This window comes from Bubalus kerabau, chromosome 17 (genome assembly GCF_029407905.1).
Source record: "Bubalus kerabau isolate K-KA32 ecotype Philippines breed swamp buffalo chromosome 17, PCC_UOA_SB_1v2, whole genome shotgun sequence".
Lineage (NCBI taxonomy): Eukaryota > Metazoa > Chordata > Mammalia > Artiodactyla > Bovidae > Bubalus > Bubalus kerabau.
In genome coordinates this window covers 38943070-38961337 of record NC_073640.1, presented here as the reverse complement: position 1 = coordinate 38961337, position 18268 = coordinate 38943070, and the positions used below count along the sequence as shown (strand labels likewise).

At 45.3% G+C, this 18268-nt stretch overlaps 1 long non-coding RNA gene across 1 annotated transcript; it reads left to right on the top strand.

The window, feature by feature from the left end:
- Nucleotides 1-433: 433 nt before the first annotated feature.
- LOC129630810 (uncharacterized) lies at nucleotides 434-1830 on the top strand. The gene is made up of 3 exons (XR_008703759.1): nucleotides 434-474; nucleotides 939-1041; nucleotides 1503-1830. It is a non-coding gene; the product is annotated as an uncharacterized LOC129630810 (long non-coding RNA).
- The last annotated feature ends 16438 nt before the right edge of the window (nucleotides 1831-18268 follow it).

Genomic DNA, 18268 nt, shown 5'->3' with positions numbered 1-18268 from the left:
TGCTCACAAGCAGATCCTTTCCCAAGAAGTGCAGCTTGAAGGACAGGGCACTTTCTCCTGGAGCTGGGCACCGAAAGCATTCCTGCCCTCCCTGTGGGGCAGCAGTGGAGAAGTTTCTGTAGGCAGGGATGCTCCTGGTGGTGGAAGGGCTGCTTCTGAGCTCAGGACCCCTCTTACATAGCGCCTCAACTTCAGGAATGAGCTCCAGCTCCTATTAAGCCCCAGCCTCCAGCCCTGAGAACAGTTTGCATCTCTATGACACCACAGCATGTTTCCTCTCCAGAATTCACAGGAAAACTATTAACTACAGCTGGCAAACCTCTCACCTTCCTTCTAAGACTCAGACCCGGGCAAATCAAACCAAAGCAATCACTGCCAATTTGGTGCTGCACTGATGAGGCCAGGGGCTGAGGAGATACAGTGGAATGAGGAAGGATCAGTCCCGTTCCTGCCCAGGAGGAGCTTACAGTCTAGGTGGGGAGATAAGACACAGGGGAAAGCTATGCAGAGGAAAATGAGATTAGGCCCAATTACCAGTTGCAGGCCATAGGGGAAGAGATTCCACAAGACTGAGCCTCAGAGACAGGCTTAGCACATGTGAGGGGAGCCAGGGCCAGAACAGGCCCGTGCAGCTGAGAGAATCTGGGACCCAAGCTGATTCTCAGGCGACTGAGCACAGGGTCATTCCTATGTGCAAAAATGAGGGACTGGAAGAAGGGTGTAGACCAGGTATGGGGTGTGACCTTGAGGTGACCAGCTTAGATAGGTGGACAGAGGGCTGATGCAAGGGTCGGGGAAAGGAAGGTGAGGTTGGAAATGGGCCAAGCTGGGGACACCAGGCTGAGAAGCTTGGGTCTTGATGGGGACAGGGCTGAGGAAGCACTGAGGAAGATACAGCAGGCAGAGCCCCCCGACCCCTCCCGCTTCTTTCTCCACAGACTCGGCGCAGGGAGCTGACCCCTGAACCCTGCAGAAGCACTCCCTTTCCAGACCCAAAAACAGTAGAAGAAAAAAATAAAGCCTAGATCCACTCAGAAAAGGGTAAACCAGCCTCTCCCAAACTTTCCTTTGATTTGCCCCCAAGACCTTAAATACACCCTTTCAACCCCTTCATTCATCGCAGTTGCTTTTCTTTGAAACCATCAACAAATGTGGGGCTATAGTTTGTCTTGCTGGCAGGAAAATTCCACACACAACTTGCAGCATTTAAAGGGTGGGAATTGCTGGCCTGGGAGTAGAAGTCTGAGTGTGTTTCTTTTCTGGACCCAGGAGTTAAGTTGCATTGTGATGAGCTAGTTGGGTAATCTTGAGCAGGTCACTGAATCTTATGAAACCTCAGTTTGCTCACTTCTGATATGAAGATAACAATACTTGCTCCCACTCAGGAAGGCTTGCCTACCTTCCAAGCACATGGGTTTCTGTAAGTGTCAACTAGGATGTCAGGCTAGTTGAGATTCCACTTGTTTTTAAGAATTCTAAAATTTGCTTCTCTCTCCCAGCAGGGAGTTCCGGACCCTCTGGCTGTCACTGTAAGAGATAAATATCTGGGAAGGCACATTGTCACCAACACTACGGTCCATCAAGGCTGGAATGGCCTCAAACGGATGCTGTCCTGGTCTTTGCCTCCGTGACCAATGCCAGATGGGCATGCTCCAGGACATCCAGAGCAGGGGGAAGGGGGACAGTGTCCCCACCAAGTGCTTGAGTGTGAGCAGGAGATCAGAGGCTGAACAGCTTAGGAGACATCAGAGACAGGACAGTGGCTTCGGGAAGAGGTGGAAATGTGGAAGTGTGGGAGTGGGGAGAGGACAGAATACTAACTCACCCAGAGCACCAGGAATCTTGGAGGAAAATGGCTGAACCTAGACCCTTACCTCACACTGTATACAAGCATTTCAATGGATCATTGACTTCAATGTAAGAACTAACATTATAAAATGACTAGAAAAAAATACAGGAGAAATCTTTTATGGCCTTGGATTTGGCAAAGATTTCCTATATGATACTCAAAAAGCACAAGCTCTGAAAGTCTTCATCAAGATTTAAAACTTTTGTGCTTCAAAATACATTGCTACAAAAATTAAAAGGTAAGCACGGACTAGGATAAAATATTTGCAAACCATGTATCCACCAAAAGGCATATTTTGGTGAATATATATATATATATAATATAAATTATATAAATGTTCAGTTCAGTTCAGTTCAGTCGCTCAGTCATGTTCGACTCTTTGCGACCCCATGAATAGCAACACGCCAGGCCTCCCTGTCCATCACCAAATCCCGCAGTTCACTCAGACTCATGTCCATCGAGTCAGTGATGCCATCCAGCCATCTCATCCTCTGTTGTCCCCTTCTCCTCTTGCCCCCAATCCCTCCCAGAATCAGAGTCTTTTCCAATGAGTCAACTCTTCGCATGAGGTGGCCAAAGTACTGGAGTTTCAGCTTTAGCATCATTCCTTCCAAAGAAATCCCAGGGCTGATCTCCTTCAGAATGGACTGGTTGGATAAGCAAGTATAAACTTTAGTCTCCTTGATGTTTCAATATAGTTGTTACCTGATTCCATTTTACCACAGAAACTGTCAATAAGTTCCCAGAAAGAATATAATATATTTGAATAGATATTTGAAATACAAACCTTTTGGTGGATATACAGTTTGTAAATATTTAAATATAATATATAATCTAAAAATATTTTCTAAACCTAAGATATATTTTAATTTTAATGTATAATATGTAACATATAAAATATGTTATAATTATTTTACCTATTATATTAATGTGAACAACCCAGCTTTAAAAATGGGCAAAGAATTTGAAGGGACACTTCACCAAAGAAAATATATGGATGGCAAATAAACACATGAAAAATGTTCAACATCACTAGTTATTTGGGAAGTAACTAATGGTAAGTTAATAAGATACCATGACACATCCCCTGGAATGGCTAAAATTTAAAAGACCAATCAATTCTGAATGTTGACAGGGATAGGGAGAAACTGTAAGTGGAAATGTAAAATGATTCAACTATTCTGGGGAGAAGTTTGGCAGGTTTTTTTTAAAGTTAGACACATGAGCCAGCCATTTCATGCCCAAGAATCATAAAAACATATACTCACACAAATTCTTGTATTGATATATGAACATTCATTGAAGCTGTATTTCTAGTAGCTCCAAGCTAGAAACAACTCAAATGTCCATCAACATATTAATGGATAAACCACTTGTGGTATATTCATATGGTGGAATACTACTCAGCAACAAAAAGGAACAAAGTAATCATATATGCAACAACATAAATAATAATGTTGAGTAAAAGAAGGCAGATAAAAAAAATACACATACTGTATGATTCCACACACATCCAATTCTAGAAAAAGAAAACCAACCTATAGTGACTGACAGCAGATTGATGGGTGGCTGAGTGGGCAGAAGGGGCAGGAAGGTGGGGCTTCGAAGGGGCACAAGGAAATGAGTGACGAATATGCTCAATGTCCTGACGGTGGTGATGGCTTCACAGGGGAGACCTAGGTCAAACTAATCAAATTGTATTCTTCAAACATGTGAGTTTACTACACATCAATTATACTTCAATAAGGCTATTCAAAAGAAGGAGGAGGAGGGAACGTGGCAGCCTTTGGCCCCTTGGTGGAGACCAGTCACTCTGCTCTCCTGGTTGGGTGCAGGCGTGGGTGTGGGGTTTATCTACAGAACTATGTCTCCTCTGCCATCCAGCTATTCTTTACCTATTTGGCTATATCTCCCCCAGTTGTTTCAAGTTTCTCAAAGGCAGGGCAGTGCCTTCTGTGTCCAGCCTCTCCCCCTGGGGAAGAGGAAGACAAGGATGGAGCAGCCTCCATGGGGAGCAGAAAAAGGGCTGGTTTTTCACTGGGACCAGTGGTGATGACATGAGGATCCTGGAGAGTCCACCCAACCGAGTGGAGCATACAGATGGCTGTCATTCGTGCCTTGTTTGTGGGATGTGTAGCAACGTACTTGGGGAATACTCCTAACACTGCTGCAGAACTGGATAAGGCAGAGCTGAGATGCTGAGCCCTATCTGATTCCCGAATGAGCTTACCCTTCAGGTCAGGCCTGTTGGACAAGATGGTTATTACAAAACCTACAACGAGTTGTGAAATAATTCTGGAGCCAGGAAGACAACGCTGTGTGCAAAGTACTCCTCCAGCAATTGACAGAACCCAAATTCCAATCTTTACCATCCTGACCTCGTTGAGATCTCTATGGTCCTCTGGACAGACTGTCATTCTGGCTGACTCACCCAGAGGTTGGTGACCTTGTAAAGCCAAATTCTTAACTCTCTCCCTTCTAGTACCTAGGCCAGCAATTCTTCATGACATCAGGGCTTGGCTTTCTGAGGGCCACATACTCGACTCCACATGAGGAAGTTAATTTCTATTGCATTCAAGCACTACAAGGGACTACAGTGGCAACGGTTCCCACTGTTGTTTTGTCGGTAAGTCGTTTTCAACTCTTTCGTGACCCCATGGATGGCAGCACGCCTGTCCATGGCTTTTCCCAGGCAAGAACACTGGAGTGGGCTGCCATTTCCTTCTCCAGGGGATCTTCCTGACCCAGGAATCAAACCTGTGTTTCCTGCATTGGCAGGTGAATTCTTTACCACTGAGCCACCAGGGAAGCCCAATGGTTACCATAGATTTATATAAACTGAAGTATGAACAAGGCTGAGAATGCAATTCCCCATCCTGCTGTCAGCCCTGCCAACAACTATGACCCTCCGTCACCCCTTGTGGATTATCCTCGACAGCATCAGCCTCACTGAAGGAAAGCCTGATTCAAAATGTTGACCACAGAGTGGACATTTGGGACTACTTCTTTCATGACCAAAGGAAAAACTGTTTCCTCCACTCACAATACTTCTGATACCAAATGTGTGGGGTTTTCCCTTACATTCAGCAATTCTGACCTAGAATTAGAACAGACCCTAAAGATAAAAGGCTCAGCCCCACAAGATTGCCCCTCTTCAGACAACCATCAGAAGTAGTGGGTCTTCCAGGTTACCCACACTTCCGACTCGGCTACAAATTGGGAGTTTCCATGACCCCCCTCTTCATGTTCCATAGTTTGCTCACAGAACTCAGGGAAGCACTATACTTACTATTATTGGTTTATTATAAAGGTTCCAAGTTGGGAACTGTCAAACAGAAGAGATCCAAGGAGCAAAGTATGGGGAAGGGGCACAGAGCTTCCATGTCCTCTGTGGGCACATCACCTGCCCAGCACCTTAAGAAAAGAAAGAAGAAAGTGTTAGTCACTCAGTCGTGTCTAACACTTTGCGACCCATGGACTGGAGCCCATCAGGTTCCTCTGTTCATGGGATTTTCCAGGCAAGAATACTGGAGTGGGTTGCCATTTCCTCCTGCAGGAGATCTTCCCAACCCAGAGATTGAACCCACATCTCCTGTGTCTCCTGAATTGCAGGCAGATTCTTTACCAGCTGAGCCACTAGGGAAGCCACCACCAGCACCTTAACGCGTTCACTAACCTGGAAGCTCTCTGAAGCCCTTCATTTAAGAAGCTGAGATGCACATGAGCCTGAGACTCTCTGTTGCTGCAGCTGGCTTCCTGTCTCTGCTTTTCACTCGCCACTTCCCTCCAAGCCACCTTCCTCAGGCTTTGGCCTTCTCAGCTGTGAGACTCGTGTTCAGTCTTCACTCACTCTGTGGACTCATACCAAAGCTGGACTTCCTTGGCCTGACTCCTGAGTATCCCTGTGTCCAGCTGCTCTCTCCCTCCTCTGGCTATTTTGTCTCCTATCTGATCTAATCTGGCCTCACCCCACACCCACCTGCCAAAGTATCGAGTTGGCTGGTCGTGCCTTACAGGCATTCCCTGATCCCACTTGATGGAGGATAGTCTAGAAGGAATGAGGGGTATGACAAAGTACGGGGGTTCAGGGTAAGAAACTAGCAGCTCCTCAGGAATTAGATGGGAACAGGAGCTCGAGGCAGGTTCATTCAAGATTTGAGAGATATGCTTGAGGGGGCCGTCATGACTGAGGGTGGAAGCTTCCTGGAGATCCCAGGAGCCAAGCTGAGAAGTTAAGAGCGGCTAAGCTGGGCTTGAGGCCAGGAATCAGAGAGACTGAGGGAACTCAGCATTTGGCTGGAGACAGCTCTCAAACTGGGCACCTTTGTCATCTGGACTCCCTATGTTCTTGTCTGCAGCATCTCAGAGACACTGCTGGGCAAAGCACACCAGAGACTGGAAAGGCCAGAAGAGGAAGAGCCACAGTGGCCAAGAGAGCTCCACCCTGGGGTGTTCTGCTGGGTGCTCTGGAGAGGGTTACATGCTCACCTTGCAGACCTGGCTAGATAATCCCTAGGGCATGACACCACAGGTCTAGAACGTCAAGAGTTCTCTTAGCTCCTTCAGGCCACACAGATACAGTTAGTAAATCCTGCCCTAAGGAATTTCATATTAACTGCTCCCATCTGTTTATCATCCAAAATCTAGAGTAGAGCTGGGATGAGGCAGGAAACACATATTACAGTTCAAGATGCCAGGATCTCAAACAAGCATCAAGGAGTTAATTTGGAAACGTATAATCAACTCCCAAGAAGAATGTGGCTCCAAGGCTTCTAAGAAATGAGAATGACACTGAGATGCCAGCTTCCACCTACGAGCAGCCATGTGGCATGTGCTGACCCAAACCAAGGCAGTGAGAAGCCCAGCGCTGAGCCTAGTTCTGCCACGATTTGCTGCAGGATCCTGGGCAGATCACTTCTTTCCTGGCTTCAGTTTCCTGGTCTTTACGACACTCCCTGCCCTGTGTCAGGCTGCACAGGGAGCCTCACCTGCTGAGCGCAGCTCAGTCTAACCGGCCTGATTCCCCAGTAAAGGCTCTCTGGGCTGTTGATCTTCCCCCATCAGAGAAACTGAACTTCTCTAAACCTCTGTGGCTCTTGGACAGCCTTTTGCTGGCACAGAGCACTTTGGGGCCAGTCCTCTGAAAGTGGCCACTTCTCTCCATGTGACCCTGACAAAGGACAACCAAAAGGAGAACAGAGAAAGGAGAAGCAGACCAGAGGTGCGTGTGCCCCAGAGAGCGCTCGGCTTCCTCCCGCAGGCCACAGGGCTCACTGCTGGTCTTCAGAGGGACAGAGTGTTTGAGCTGGACGGCTCCCATGGCTTCTCTGCTCTGTGGCCTTGCTGAGTGACTGTCCTGCTCTGTGCCTTGGTTTCCCTGTCTGCCAAGGGGCCCAGTCATGAGAATTAAATAAGGATGTGTGTTAAACAAGTGTCATAAAACAAACACCTCACAAGTGTAACTTTCCTCCTTGCTCTCTTTCTAACCACCTCTCACTCGTCTCCAGGCATGGAAGCAGCTGCTCTGTAGCTCTCAGTTTGCCGTAAGTTCAGAGTGGACCTCCAGGCTCTGCATGAAGCAGTTAATGAATGGCTGTAAAAATGTATAGTTATGCTCCGAATAAACGCAATTTTGGGTGTTCCCTGTTGCTTTCTTTAAAATCTATTATTTTTTCCTAGCAAACTCTACCACCAGCTGAATTTTGGAAATCCAGTGTTTTTGATCATTTTAGTGGATAGGAATAGCAAAAAATTATGTTAGCTCAAACCACTTTTTTTAAAAAGGGAGAACAAAATTGAAACTGAATTTATTTTTAGAAATGTCTTTTTGAGGACAAATATGTATTTTTAAGACAGCAAGAATATTAACACACATATGAAAAGGACTTCTCCTACCAAGTATTTGGCTGCTCAGGCTCAAGAAATCCCAGAACTCTTCAAATTTTCCATTCTGATCCAGATCCAATTTCAGGGCTTTCTACTCATACTGAACGGAATATGAAATTAACTCTTCTATTCTAAATAATATTTGTTGAGAAAACAGTCTTACAATTTTAAAAGCAAATTTGTTCAGAAATATTTCAGAACCAGCTTTTATGCTGTTTCTTACCATGCGTTATTATTGTTTGCACTGGAGTATAGTTCGGTTAGTCAAAATTGCCTGACTTTCACTGATGATTATCACGTTGACTTTACATTTCACTAGATTAGACAAGGAGCCACAAACTGGAGAAGCCAATCACAGCTGTAGTTGACTTAGTCTCTAGAAAGAGTTTCCATACTTTTCCATCATATAGTTTAAAAAAAAAAAAACCACACACACATTTATTTTTATTTGGCTGTGTTGGGTTTTAGTTGTGACACACAGGCAAATGAATTAGAGTTACCTGTGTCAATATGGAAGATTCTGAGATGTAACATGGAGCTGCCAGCCCTATGGGCACAGAGCCTTCATGAGCCATGCTCTGTTTCACTGGGTCCTGGAGCAGGTAGGGGATGGCTTCCTAATGGTGAATGTGAGAATCATACACAAGACTGGTCTGCAACAAAGTCACGAAGGGTCCAATGCCCAAATTTCCATCATTAGAAATTTAATCTTCTGGGTTAAAGTTAATGGGCTGTTTTAGAAATCAAAGAGATCCAATAGTTTCTGGTTCCACTGTACTCTGCTGGGCAGCCACCAGCCACAGCCAAACCCCTTCTCACTAAAAAGCTCATGGAAAGAAGCTGAGGCAGGAAGGCTGAGCAGCAGGGCCAAGGACAAAATTGGAGGCACACCAGTAGTTAAGGTTGATGAAAGGATGTCAGAGCAAACAACTGGGAAACATTAGGAGACAAGAAAAGCCAATGAGGGACTTCCCCAGTGGCCCAGTGGCTAAGACTCCAACTCCTAACGCAGGGGGCTGGGGTTTGATCCCTGGTCAGGGAACTAGATCCCGCATGCTGCAACTAAAGATATCACGTATCATGACAAAGATCGAAGATCCTACATACCTCAACCATGAACTGGCACAGCCAAATAAATAAATATATTTTTAAAAAGCCAATGAAATCACAAGAGTTTAAGGAGGCATTACAGAAACTGATCACATATCACAGAGGTAAATCAGTTCACATGAAAAGATGTCATTAATAACTTGACAAAGTGCCGCTAGTGGCCTCAGCAAGGGCAGTCTTGTTAGAATGATGGGGGTAGAGTCCCGACTTGGTGGGGAATCAAAGAGGGAAATGGAGGCTCAAAACATGGGTTACTTTCAAGACCTTTGTTCAAAAGACAGTGTGGGAGGTGCCCAGATGAGATAGTAAAGCTAAGGTTTTCTAGAATGGGACAGAATTATGCTTGTAGAGAGAAGGAAAGGAAAGGGAAGGATTAGGGAATCAGAGAAAGAAAGAAAGGGTAATTTATTGACCTGGGTCCTGGAAGCGGCAAGAGAGGGTAGGAGGGGGAGCCTAGGAGGAAGTTGCCCTTGGAAATGACACATGAATCCTGTTGGCAGCCAGAAAGCTAGGAGCTGAGAACCTGATACACTCCATGCTCCCAGAGCAGCAGACATTACAGTCACTGGAGACAGAGACAGCAGTGGGGTGGTCCATCTGAGGAGAGCTGGACAAGCAGGAAGCAGCCACCATGGGGAATGAAATTAGTGTCTGGCCAAGTGTAAATAAAAGGACTGACAAAGAGCCGGCTGAGGTGGAAACCACATCTCTGTAGTGGTGCTAATTTTCTTTTGTCCCAGTAGAGCTGGACAGACCTGAAGCCCCACAGAGACACTGGAAAGCTGGATTATTCCAGGAGGGGGTAGGCAGAGAGGGTACAGCTGGACATGGAGCTTAAGGCCACCGAGAGTGCTGGTTAGGTGACAGCAGCTCTGGGGACAGCTGGGGTTGGGGAACAAAATAGACTTCTCCAGTTTTCTTTTTCGTAAGAGACAACAGTGTATTGTTGTATCTTAAAAGCCATTATATAGAAAAGCCATCTGAATGACTGGAGTTGACGTTTTCAACATTGAAGTAGCCGGCTGTACCCCACCCTGCTTCTGGGTCACTCACCAGTCAAGAGACTGCTACGGGCACACAATTTTCCCCGCCTACGTTTCTGGGCCTCAGGTCCACTCCACAAACTCAGAGGTAACAATCAGAGGAGATTTCTGTCTTTACTTCCCACCCCTGCACCAGTGACTGGTACTTAAGGTGTTAAAAAGAGAAGTTTACAAGTTTCTAAAATGTGGTATTTTGGTCAACCTGATGAACCATTATTGACAGAATGCCTGGGTTGAAGACTATTGTGTCCAGTCCTTGCTTTTTGAATAGGGACTTGCTGCTGACCACTGCAGCAGTTTTATCACCCTCTTAAACATCTTTAAGCAATTTGTCAGTTTTTCAGAATTCAGAGATGTGTTCTACTTTTTTGCGCTTTACAATTTTTAACTCATTTTCTGGCAACTACTCCTGCTCTGCATTGTTTATACTCATAAAAAATCAGAATTACCTAAATATCCAACAGGAGTTGTTTATAGTCCTCTTTTCTCTTATTAGAAAAACAATGCATGTTCATGTCATAAAAGGTAAAAGTGCAGACAGGAAAAAGAACTGAAAGATGTGTGGACTCCCTCCCAGAGACACCAGTGCTGGTGAACACCCAGAATCAAGCCTTCCAGGTCCTTCTCTAAGCCAGTATATAGTGGGTTCACAGCATATTTACTTTTTGCAACCACTTATAATTGCCTTAAGGAATCCAGAACTCCAGGCTTTCCCCGACACACACCTGCTGCCTGGCTTGTGCCCTAGGGAGGGGGTTTTGTAAGTGAAAGCTGAGGATGCAGTGGGGTAAACTTAAAGAGGAGGAGAAAGACATTGTGGGCTCTTGCTGGAAGGTGAAATGGCCACATCTACCTCAGGGACTGCAACGCCCTCACTGAATAATCATGTTTACCACCACCCCAGGACATCTGTAAGTCATCTAGCACCTTGTAATTTGTGCTTTTGGAGAGTTCCACAAAGCCTTGGGGAGCCCCTCAGCTGGGGACACTCAACTCATGGCCGAGTGGAGACAGCGAAACTTGAACTTGAGCCATAACAGACGAGGAACAAAGTTCAAAGGATTAAATGAACTACAAATGCCAACCACCATCCTTGAATGGTTGTTGTCCTGAAATAACATAGAAAGAGTGCCCTTTTCAGACGGAGCATCCCAGGGTGTGGAATGTGGAATGAGAAGATGTGCTCCAGACCCCCAGAGGTGCTGCCTTTCCCTGCCCACCATCAAATTCTGTGACCCGGTTCTTTCAGCCTCCAGTACAGGAAGATGGAACATGGGGAGTTTCTTTCATGCCCCTAGGACACCGCAGCGGACGGCATTCCCCATGCAGTCTTCAGGAAATTGATGGGTGGATTGGCCTCAGTGGGCCACATGGTATATCATACTTGGTTCTACCCCATTCTAGACCTTGAGAAAGTTACCTAATTTCTCCAATTCTCCAATTACTTGCCCATAAAATAGGGACCCTGGTAGGATTATGAGGACTAAACTGAGGCTGTGTATGAAAAACACCTGGTACCTTCCCTGGCATGTACGTGGTGCCCAGTGAATATTAAACTCTTTACCTCCCAGCCCAGTGGTCCCATCATGCCTTCTCAGACTTACCACAATCTGAGTAAGAGCATCCCAGAGACGGGAGCAAACAGCATGTATTCATTCAAGTCACAGTTACACAAAGTGCCTGTGTGCCTAGCACCCTGGAACGTTGACTTCACTTAAAGATTTTTCAAAATACTATTCTAATATTCAGACAAATCTCATGGAGAAGAAAGCAAAATTTGCATTAACTTTAAAGAAAAATGTGAATCATCTGGCCCATGCCCCAGGATTCCTAGGAATCCCATACAGAGAGGCTTGAAGGTGCTAAGTCGACCAAGGACAGGACCTGAGGCCCAGGTCACACAGATCGTCACATTTTCCTGCAGTGAGTCACAAACCAGAAGTGACATGGGCCCTCCCTAGAAAATCAGGGTGGAAAAGAACTGGTCCAGAGAAAACCAGCCAATTACACAGCGAGGCTTCATGGTCACTGTGTTCACTGTCCCCAGAGCCTTGCTTGCACAGCCTGTCTTGCTGAGAGTCATCCTTGGGTCAACTCTTTCAAGATTATCTCACCTTCAGTTCTCTGGAAAAGATACTCCCATTTCTAGGAAGACATCATGAAATTTGCTGTATGTCAAATCTGGGATGCTCGGCCAGGTCAAAGTTGTTTTCCTCACTTTCTTTCCTCTAGCCTCCAACACTTCCAGGGTCACTCTCCAAGGTCAGATTCTGGGATGTAAACTGGATGTGAATCCATCCATTTACTTTTGTTCTCTGTGCCCTGATGGACTCAGATCTGTGGGGTCCTCTTAACACAGGTCAACCTGGGCTGGAAATCATATCTCCCATGTTTATCTTCTCATCATAAAAATGCAACTCCTTCACTGAATCAATCACCATGTCAGATGTCAGCTAATTTCATATTTGATATAAACAGAAAAATAATAGCCATAACCATCTCTGAGTGGTGGGAATTTTTATCTCTAATTTCATCATTTTGCTTACCTGTATTTTCTCAATTTCAACAATGAAATGTACCTTTTGTGTACAGAGAAAGAGACAAAAATATAAAGATTAGCATTCCTCTCACTTAGCTGTTTCCCAGTAGATTTACATTCTAAATTCAAGCTTAAAATTCAAAACCAAAAGCAACAGAATATTTTTCCATAGGATAGGAGACTAGAAATCCAGAAACCCCTCCTTGCTCTTGACCAAGCTGAACCAAATTCCAGTTTATACTTAGGTTTACCAAATCAAAGGAAAATGTTTTTGAGGCAGGATTATTTACCCAGTGTATTTTGCATATGGTTATGAGCCAAAATCACAACAAAAGCAGAAAACCTACTGGTGAGATAATTCAAAGCCATGGGCTGGGGAGATCACGTTATTCTCCAAAACAATGTAGTAACCTGAGGAGGTGACACCGGTTGTGCAACTAGATTTGCAATTCATTCAACAAATATTTGCATATTCTCTGTGTTCTAGGCACTGGGTATGCAGCAGTAAACAAAACTAGCAAAAATCCCTGGACTCGGGAAATCCCTGGACTCGGGAAACCTGTATTCCGATCAGGGAGACTGAAACAGGAAACTCCTTAGCTTACTATTAATGCTATTTCTATTGTTTTGATTGGTTTCCTGTCATTTTTCTCAGTGAAGGAGAATTTTCTACCAAGTCCCTACTGCCTCCAGTGGCTGGGTATTTCTTGATACAATCCTTTCAGGAGTGGGACAGACTGGATCCCAGTACCTTTGGAGTCACAGTAATTAAAGAACTGGAGAGCTGCCCTGCCTTGATCTTGCTGCAGTGATTGTCACAAGGACTTAGCTGATACCAAGTGGTTCCTTTATTCCTAGAGGAAGAGGATGAAGCGCCCCAGCCATGAATGGAATCGAGAACTGAGCCAGAACCCTGGGAGACCAGGAGCTGCCACAGCGGGCTACAGGGATAAGCTGAAACAGGAATAAGACTGACGTAGGGAGATTTTAGCTCCAGGTAAGTGAAAATATTTCAATAGCCAGAGCTGCCCCACAGTGGAATGCGCTGAAGAAAAGGCAATTCCCAGGCTCTGCTGATGAATGACCAGCTCAGCTCTGCCACTTACTGACTGTGTGACTCTCAGCTACTCCCATAACCTCGATGGGTCTCAGTCTCCCTGTCTGTAAAACGGGAATTGCAGTGGTGCTTAGTTCGTGGAATTGTGGTAAAGATTTAATAAGAGAAGCACATAAAGTTCCAGGGTACTGCCTGATACAAAGTAACTTAGACACTGAAAAACTCTACTTAGATCAAATGATGTTTGAGAACTTACATTCTATGCTGGCTTCATAGTGGATTTTATCTTATTTGATATCAAAATAATATTATATACAATCATATTTGGCAAGAGGATTAAAATCTACAATTGCAGTATTAACATCACAAAGATCACTAGCTAGAGCAGAGATAGAACCTACAGTCATCTGTGAGGATCACTCTGAACAATGTGAACGCATTTCTCATATGCTATGGTCCAGGCCCAGCCCATGACCTCTGGCTGATTTGGACACACCGTGATCTTTGTCCTCCCTGGAGGTGCACCAGGGTACTAGGCAAAGGCCAGGATCAGACCAGTACCAGTGTTCAGCACTCAGGGAGTGCCCTAAGGCAGAAGTACCACCCCCGATACACGTTCCGGGCTGATTTGGGCATGATCTGGGGTTCAGAATAGAAAGTCCCCAGAGAGGCTGTACTCAATGTCACAAAACTCCCAAGGGCCCATTCATGGCACGGCAGCAGTGCCAGCCTCAGCCCCACTCTGGGTCATCCAGGGCTGATGGATTCAGATGGCAGCCTGTGAGGCAGGACTCTGGAGGCACAGCCAGGCAGGGCTGGAGAGCCCCAAGCCACAGCTCAGTCGGACGAAGGGCAGCCTGAGGCAGCGCAGGGTAGAATCCCAACCTACTCATAATCCCTCCTGTGTTTCCTGTGGTGGGGGCCATACTCAGACAGGTCTCCTCTTCTGCCCCAGTGAGGATGCCCAGGGGCAGCTGCACAGCCACAGGTGACCTGCTTAGCCCCGCCTCCGGCCCTGGCTGTTGGTAATGGTCCAAGGGTAGGAGAGGGCAAGTAGCTGGTCCGCCTGTGTGTGCCCAGCAGGCCCTCTGACAACTGCCATCTCCATTCCGACGGCCTTGGGGTCAGTGGTCAGTTTTTAGCTGTTGAGCCAGTTCTAACCCACAAGTTCCTGCCATCACACCCTCTCACCAGCTTGCCAGGCATGCCTAGACCTGTCTGAACTCTCAGCAGGTACAGAGCTCAGGCCTACTGGCTCTGAGTGCACACTACTTAAGTATCAAAATCCCAAACAATAGTATCTTATATGTGTGTGGAGCTTGGCATTTTTCAATGCACTTTTCATATCCCGTGTATGTGCTGTGTCCTGTGCTTAGTCGCTCAGTCATATCCAACTCTTTGTGACCCCATGGACTATAGCCCACCAGGCTCCTCTCTCCATGGGGATTCTCCAGGCAAGAATACTAGAGTGGGTTGCCATGCTCTCCAGAGGATCTTCCCAACCCAGGGATTGAACCCAGGTCTCCTGTATTGCAGGCAGATTCTTTACCATCTGAGCTACCAGGGAAGTCCAAGAATACTGGAGTGGGTAGCCTATCCCTTCTCCAGGGAATCTTCCTGACCCAGGACTCGAAGCAGGGTCTCCTTCATTGCAGGCAGATTCTTTACCAGCTGAGCTACCAGGGAAGCTATCCCATGCATAGCTCACAAAATCTCCAGGAGACTTGAGACTCAATGCCCCAAACCCCAACTCAGCAATGGTCTAAGGAGATACCACCATGACTAGAGCCCAGCATACAGGCCCTGCCACTTGCACCACAGACACCCTTATGCTGGATGGTGCTCATAACACTGCTCTCACTGGAAACTGAGATTGCACCCATCAAGTCCCTACAAGGGTTATGAAGCAGACCCTGCTCCTTTGCTGTCACTGGCTTCTAACTCAAAACTGGTGAGGGGTGGCACAGGTTGCAGGTAGGGCTTGTCTGACTGGAGAAGCCTGAGCCTGAGACCAGTGTCTAGGTCTTAGTTGAAAAGGAAAATGGCTCTACCTCATGAGGCGTGGAATTCCTCAAGCACAGGAGGGAGGCTCAGCTGCCAAGCAACCAAAATGAATGACAAATATCCAGCCTCGCATCTCATTCCATCATCCCACCAACACTTGAAGTTGTCAGAGAGATTCTTATTATCCCCATTTTAGACAGCAGAAACTGACCAGGGCAGCTTCTTTACACATTGAAATAAAACAAGGAGAAAAGCAAAGTCTTGTTTTTGGTCAGGTTTAAACAGATTAGCTGCAGAAGTATGGAATAACAGGAACTGGGTTTGCCTTCAGGTCACGTAAAGACAGTCTTAGAATCTCAGCAGACCTTGAGCTTCATGTGAACCAGCTAAAGAGGCTGCTGACATGGCCACTGCAGACTTGTGAGTGCGACAAGGTCTTGGTCTCTGGGCCTGCCAGACTTACCTGGGGTTGACCATTCCGGTCTGACCACATTTTTGCAGAGACGGGCAGCCAAGGTAGGGAGGTTCTGTAACAACTGGTGCGTGGGCTCTGCTGCTTCAGAGGGCAGAAATGGGGCCACACGGGAGCTACAGGGACCACATGCCACATCAACACCTGTAGAACAGGGCGAAAACAAGACAGGCTTCTTTGTTAGGTGGAGAATACCTTATGTGTGTATACCTTCATGTACAAAGAATACCTTCCTGTGTATACCCCACTGCCAGGAGAATACAAACTCTGGTACAGAAAGCCATCTATCAGAAATTTTAATTGAACTAGATGATAACTACAGTCCCTTCCCACTCTAAGAGGCTATAAGTCAACAATGTGCTCTAAACATTGGGCATAATCTACAAGGTAGGAGAGTGACCCTCCAAGAGCCTCCTAGGGACCCACAGAACTAAACAATGACAAAGAAAAACAGAAGTGTGCGCTCTTCCTAGACATCAATTACATGCAAAAATAAAAGCAAAGGTCATTTTATGTGTTACATTAGCCCAAACTGAAAAGTAACGTTCAGTACTGGAGAGGTTGTGATAAAACTGGAACACTCATGCTGGCAACTAGGTAAAATGGGTACCAATCCTTTTTGAAATCAATGAGGCAGGTGGTATCAAAAAACCAAAAACATATTTAATCCTTGACCCCAATAATTGTTCACTTGGGAATCTACCTTAAAGAATAATTTGTAAAGGGGAGTTACTCTATACTTAGAGGTACTCATTACATCATTATTAATAACAAACAAGCAGTCTTAAACAGAAGAGAGAGATTAAGTATAGTATGGTGTTAGATGTCATATTAGGCAATCATTGTAGATGGTGTTTATAAAGAATCCCTACTCCTCAAGGGCAAGTCCTGCATCCTATTTACTGCTGTAGCCCCAGCACTGTCTGGATCATAGAAATGCCTCATTTGGTATTTGTTGAATGAGTGAATGAACAACTGAACAAAATAATTCAATCTTAGCAAGGGAAAATGCTCATTATATGTTGGAAAAAAACAAGCAGAACTCAAAATTATATCTAATTTATGATTTCCAGAATATGAAAGATTATATACATGTGTCCTACATGTGGACTGTGTGAAAGTGAAAGTGTTAGTAGCTTAGTCGTGCCCGACTCTTTGTGACCCTATGGACTGCAGCCCATCAGGCTCCTCTGTCCATGGGATTTTCCAGACAAGGACACTGGAATAGTTTGCCATTTCCTTCTCCAGGGAATCTTCCCAACCCAGGGATCAAACCCAGGTCTCCTGCATTGCAGGCAGATTCTTTACCAACTGTGCTACCAGGGAAAAATAAAAATAGATGTTAGGGTCATATACTAGGGATGATGTGTTATTCATTCACCATGTTTTTCTGAGTACCTGTTATGTATCAGGTACTATGCTACATGCTGTGAGTAGAGCAGTAAACAAAATAAGACACAGTCTCTACCCTAAAGGAGAGTTAATTCTGGTGGGTTAATGGAGTGAGAGTGGGGAAGAGACAGATAATAAACAAATAAGTAAATGAATATATGTCAGGTGGTAGGTAGTAAGTGCTATCAGATAAAAAAAAAAAAAGAAAGAAAGAAAAGCAGGAAAGAGGGATAGAGAGCTCCAGGAGAGGAAAGGCTGCCATTCTATATGTGATGTCCATGAGCATATTTAGGGAAGATCTTTCAAGCAGTGGGAACAGCAAGTGCAAAGGCCCTGAGGCCAGACTGTGCTTGATGCAATCAAGGAACAGCATGGAAGTCAAAGAGCTGAAGCAGAGGAAACCTAGGGGATGAGGCGAGAAGCTATAGGAGTCAGCATAGATGAGGCCCTTAAGCCATCATCAAGACTTGTAGGGCTTGCACTCAGAGACAAAGAGGCCACTAGAGGCATTTATATAGAGATGTGACTTATGTTTAAAAAGGAATCACTTCTTTTTTATCCTTTTATAAGAATATTTTATGAAAGTTTAAGATGAAAGGGAGAATTTTAAACAATGGACAGATTATCATAACATTCCTGAGTTGATTCACAAAATATTTTCTGAGTCCCCCTGCTTCAGAGGGCTGGAATAGCATGTCTGTTTCAAGATTATAAAGATATATCAACCATACAAAAGTCTTTTTTTTTTTGGCCTCACAGCACAGGATCTTAGTTCCTCGATCAAGGTTTGAACCCAGGCCCTCAAACAGTGAAAGAGCTGATTCCTAACCTGAGACTGCCAGGGAATTCCCCACACACAAAAGTATTTTTAAATAACACTGTTTTTTTCTTTAAGAAGAAAAAAAGAGAGAGAGAT